The sequence below is a fragment of the Desmodus rotundus genome, chromosome 11, assembly GCF_022682495.2.
Source record: "Desmodus rotundus isolate HL8 chromosome 11, HLdesRot8A.1, whole genome shotgun sequence".
Taxonomy (NCBI): Eukaryota; Metazoa; Chordata; class Mammalia; order Chiroptera; family Phyllostomidae; genus Desmodus; species Desmodus rotundus.
This window is the reverse complement of record NC_071397.1, coordinates 42218122-42223462: the sequence shown is the minus strand read 5'-3', so window position 1 is coordinate 42223462 and position 5341 is coordinate 42218122. Positions and strand designations below refer to the sequence as shown.

The 5341-nt window shown below is 41.0% G+C and overlaps 1 long non-coding RNA gene and 2 other non-coding genes across 3 annotated transcripts; all 3 read left to right on the top strand.

The window, feature by feature from the left end:
• Positions 1-1069: 1069 nt before the first annotated feature.
• Positions 1070-5009, top strand: LOC112319340 (uncharacterized). Its single transcript, XR_011650530.1, has 3 exons — positions 1070-1464; positions 2293-2347; positions 2559-5009. It is a non-coding gene; the product is annotated as an uncharacterized lncRNA (long non-coding RNA).
• Positions 2134-2203, top strand: LOC112319383 (small nucleolar RNA SNORD50). The gene has a single exon (XR_002976328.1). It is a non-coding gene; the product is annotated as a small nucleolar RNA SNORD50 (small nucleolar RNA).
• On the top strand, positions 2395-2465 carry LOC112319382 (small nucleolar RNA SNORD50). Its single transcript, XR_002976327.1, has one exon. It is a non-coding gene; the product is annotated as a small nucleolar RNA SNORD50 (small nucleolar RNA).
• Positions 5010-5341: the final 332 nt, after the last annotated feature.

Here is a 5341-nt window from a genome sequence, read left to right as displayed (position 1 = left end):
TGCACAAAACCATGTGTTCCTTAGACAAAACCAACACTTAAATATAATCAGTAATAAGCGCTATGAAGACTTGCATTTTCAATGCTGACGTTCAAATGTCATGTGTGCTTGTGCGTGCATATACATATATTTACCTGCAATTAATTAATAGGCCCGTTGCTACAGAATTTGTTGTGTTGTTTGGATAAGGTATTCTGTGATAGTTCTCAAATTAATCTTTCTCCTGCATTCATTATAACGAACTTAATACAAAGAATTAAAAATAGCAGAGCTTATCAGCTGTGTGAATTTAGGCAAATTACTTAGCTGCTTCAGGCCTCAGTTCTCCTCGGCCAAATGGAATATTCACCTCTCAGGTTTGCTCTCTCAGGGAGACTTCTGTGTGCTGAATATAGTGTACCGGCAGCGCCGGTCACAAGGAAGCCGGGCGGTTTGGTGAGCACCATAGGGCCTGGTCCTGGGGAGCATTCCCCGCGGCAGGCAGGCTCTCCGCAGGTTCCAGGCGCGGTATTCTTTTGTGGACCGTAGAAAAAACGCGGCGCTTTCAAGTACTTTCTTCAACCCGAGCATTTCTACCCGCCAATTTCTCTTTACAGGCGCGCAGCGGCCGCTGGGTGTCAACTCACTCCAGACTCCAGCCAACCCAACTTCTCGTATGGGTCAAAAACTGAGGCTGCAAAACTCAAGTCCACTACAGATCCAGAGCCATCCAGTCGGTCCTGGGCGGACTGGGCTCGCCGCAAGCAGCAGCCTTGCCTACAACTGCGCCTGTTAGTTTGAATTCTGGCGCCACTCCCGCGCCACGTAGAGCCAGACTGAGAGGGGACCACAGGCAGCGCGACCGGAGGCGCGCACTGGGGAGTGGACGGGCGCGCGAAGGGCGGGAGGCGCGTGCACCAAGACCCGGAACGAGCCCCTGAAAGAAAAGAGCGGCCTCGCGCGCTCTCGCTCTCGCCCCCTCAGCCACGCCCCCATCTTCTCTGGCATCCAATAAACGTGAGAGGGAGGGGCGGTCTCTATCACACAGGGGAGAGGCTATATAGGGAACTGTTGGCCTCACGACACACTCTTTTGCGTCGGGACTTGGGATGTGTTCCTTTGTAGGTGGTGAGTAGGTGTCGCCGGCGAGAATGTGAGCGAACACTGGTTGCGCGGGCTTAAATTAGAGGCTGAAGAACTGAAGGAGTTTACGAATTCTAGTGAGCTTAAAGTGTTGTATAGTGAGAACTGGCATGTTGGAAAAACGCAAGCGAACAGCCACGTGTGCCCGAGTCGCGGTGGCGGCAGACTTCGAGCCTTGGCTTGAGGAGGCTGCTGCTGATGGCCACGGCACTGCGTGCAGCCTGGTTACTAAACCCGGGTACCCGGCTGGCAAAGCCTGAGCAGCGGCGGGAAAACCACATTCCCAGGATTTGGGGCGAGGCGTTAGTTCTACGTTAAAAGCAAGAGGCCTTTATTACTAAGGCAAGTGTCTTCTGTCTTAAAATGAAACGTTATTTCAAAATGGACAGCCCCTGATTTTGCTGAGACTGATAATTGTATTGTGGCCTGGTGGCGCTGTGAGCAAATCGGATTACTGAAAGGGAAGGTTTTTTGTTTGTTTGTTTAGTTCTGAAAACCTTGAACTCTATTCCTATTACATCAGAATGCTTAGTTTTAAATTTATTGATGCTCCGCAGGAACAATGGCGCTCGGCGTAACGGAGCTGTTACGTGAAGACACTAAGTTAAGTGCTGTTGAGAGTTTAATGTTTATTTTTTAAACTGAAGAAATAAACCTGTTGCTTTAAAGGAATAAAAGATGGTGAACCGTTTGAAATTTGCTTCTTTTTATTAGATGCAAAAGAAAATTCCAAAACATGGGAGAATATTTGCAGGAAAATTACCTGGCTAAAATATATTCTTACTAGGTATGTGTTGGGCTAGTAGTATTTTGATTTCAGTATATGTTTAGTTAATATGTAGGTTAAATGGAAAAAATTTTTTTGCCTTGAACATTGATGCATTGATGAATACTAATGAAGCTATCCATCCGTGTCAGCTTCATTTTGAGGTAAGGTGTGTGGCTTATAAAATATGCTGTAGTATTTCTAATACAGTACTTACCTTTTAATGCTGCTTTAGTGTATGATCTAATCATTGATGAAACTTATCCCGAAACTGATTACCTGAAGAAAAGCGTATATGGATTCGTCTTCTGAGAGGAGACCAATGTGCAAAAATGAAATAAATTTTTGTTGCCTGGAGGGGGAAAACTGCTGTCTCACAATAGTGTTTTTTTCTCTGCCAACAGTGAGGGGTCACTGTCTACCAGTTTGCTGCTCCGTTTTTAGGCTGTAACCATTTCTGTGAGTGAAGATATTTTGCTTAACAGCTAATATTGTGTCCTTGGTCTTATCTGTGATGATCCTATCCCGAACCTGAATTTCTGTTGAAAAAACTTAATACGGATCTGGCTTCTGAGATAGACCATTATAAGGACTATAGCATTTTTTAAAATAAATTTTAAATAAGTTTTGATGGTTGGTAGTTTGTAAATCAAGTGTTTTCTTTTCCCAGGGCCAGTGTTACAAGAGTGACCTGCATGTTGTGTGGAAAACTGGTGATCAGGAAAAGCTCTTCATTTTATGGGCATGGAAAGAAAACATACACATCAAGATAGAGTGTTTATTTTTAATTTTGCAATAGATTCTGAACCACATCAAATCTAGATTAATATATCCGTAAGATTTCAATCCATTTCTATTTAGTCATGTCACACTGTCCTAGAGAGTCACAACCTGTTAACTAGTAGATTACATCCTAGATCTGTTTCTAGGAGTGCATGTCAAACTAAGTATTTGTAATGGGATTTTTTTGTCAATTAAGTAGCCTTGTAATCAAATAATTGTGGATAAATGTCTTAACTTTGATCATCTGTTTAAAGTTAAAATGCATAATTAAAGTGGAGTGGAAGTTTATGCTGTTTAATGGAGATGAGAGCAATGTGAAAAGACAGCGCCTGTTATGGGGCAGGGGGTACCAGGCATCAAAGTGATCACTCTGATTAACTGGCTCATAGAATATTTAATCTTATGTAATTGTAATTTGAAAGGATGTTTAAGCTAAAAAATGGAGAGTAATGATGAAAATAAAGAGAGCACAACATAGCAGTTAACGGTCACAAAGAAGATCACTGAAAAAAATCTGGGTTAGAACTAGTCAAACATTGCATAGAATGGATTTTTGTAAACAGTAGTAGCATCTGATCTAACCAAGGTGATTAGGTGATTCATAATCGTTTTCCCTAAATAGCTGCATGAATAAGTTCTTCCCAAGCCCATACCTAATGTCATAGTCTAAGCACCAAATTTTTTTCCTCAATGAGCTGTCATCCTTTTCCTAAAGTGTTTGTTTTCTTGGCTTAATGAAAAGAATTTCATTTTGGACCCATGCAGCTCAGGAGAGGCTCTTAAGACTGACAAGGCTATAGCTGAGTGGCCAGACACATACTGAATTTGCCCCAACTAGTAAGACAATGTATACAATGGGTCTCTGAAAATGTTTCTTGAGCCCATATTAAAATACTATGTACTGATATCCTAAAGATTAAAGGGCTTAGTGGGGTAGCCATACAATATGAAACTAGGTACAAGAAATTCCACAGTGGCTATGGTTTCTGGGGAATTAAGGGGCCTTAAGGCTTTTTTCGGTGAGAATAATCAATTGGTGTAATGTGTTACATAAATCGGATCTTGGAATTACCAAAAGAAGTGAGAAATACTGGCGCCTTAGAGGTAAAATGCACCTTCAGGTAAAGATTCAATGAGATAATGTATGTAAAATGCAGCAATTGACAATCTTGGCTATTATAGCTCCTATATTTCCTCTTGATGCTATAAGATCAACAAACAACATTGTATTGGTAACCTTATTAGTTTTTTCTATTACATGTATATAAATATCAGTAAACAGTGTTTGACATTGCAATCAGCATCCTTTGATTTTTTTAAAATTGATTTTGAGAGAGACATTGGTTTGTTGTTCCACTTACACATTCAATGGTTGCTTCTTACGTATGCCTTCATTACTGGCAATCAAACCTGCAACCCTGTATCAGGACCGCACTCTAACCGACTGAGCTATCCAGCCAAGGCTGCAATCTGCATCCTTGAATCCCCCTTGCCCTGCTCCATTTGAAAATTTTTAACACACCTTGCAAGATCTGTTTTGTTCACTGATTTAAATGCCTAGGCACCTTAACTACCTGGTACTTGGTTGTGTAGTAAGTTTTAAGAGAACAATGAATAGTAAAAGACTAATTGGGATCTTGCACAAAACTCAGGCAGAAGTATCTACCCTTTGTCATACTTCAAAACAGGGCAAAGTTGTGAAATAGACAAAATGATCCCTCTGTCCTTTTCCTGCAGTTCTGGTTTTGGTCCTTTCCCTCCTAATCATTTTTTTAGGGTCACATTTCCTTAGTTGATATAATGCAAATCAAATTGGTAATGTGCCTTTACTTTATTGCATTGTACGAGGTTCTGCCAGAGATCAGATGTAAAATAATTCCTATGTCTTCTATATGTCAGTAGTATAAAATGCCAAGGAGAGTCAAAAAGCAGGCTATAGAAATACAAAGTACTGTGGGAGAGAGGAATAATTAAAATGTCTCTGAATATTGAACAAGTGAATTTGTAACTCAACCAAATCCAATGTGAGGAAGATTGATTTGGGCATAAGAAACTGAAGATGTGCTCCAGAACCTGAGAGACCAAGTGGGGAGGGTAAGGCTGAAATGTTAGAAAAGTCCCTTGTAATGTTTTGGGGCAAGGAGTTAGAGCTGTATAAAAGCTAGTCATTTGAGTTTGCTAAAACGTGTTTTCGTGGAAGGTGCAGTCATCATGTTCTTGACAACAGAGTCCACACCTGGGCAAGAAATGAGTTGGGTGCAAAAAGGTACAATTTTAGTGGAATTAAACTTGAAATTTCAACATGTACCAGATTCAATTAAACTGTAGTAGACATCTGGATGGGATTTCTCATTTCACTCAGTAGAATTCTTGTTAAGAATCATAGCTTTCTGGTTTATGAACGCCGGGTAATAAAACAGACTTAAGACCAGGGACCTTAAGTTAGCTGGATGGGGGCTTTAACCCTCCACAATGTATTTGCGTCTTAATAGAGAAATCAATGGAGACTCAAAAGCCCTAGAGACCTAACAATCAGATTAGGATAGACAGGTGGGCTTGGTTAGGACTAGTTTCAGAGGTGGAAAGCAGAATCTACAAGTCTGGATTTAGTGACTAGCCAATAAGAATTCTTTTCTCTTTGCCTTACACCATGCTTCCAGGTTCTCTTAA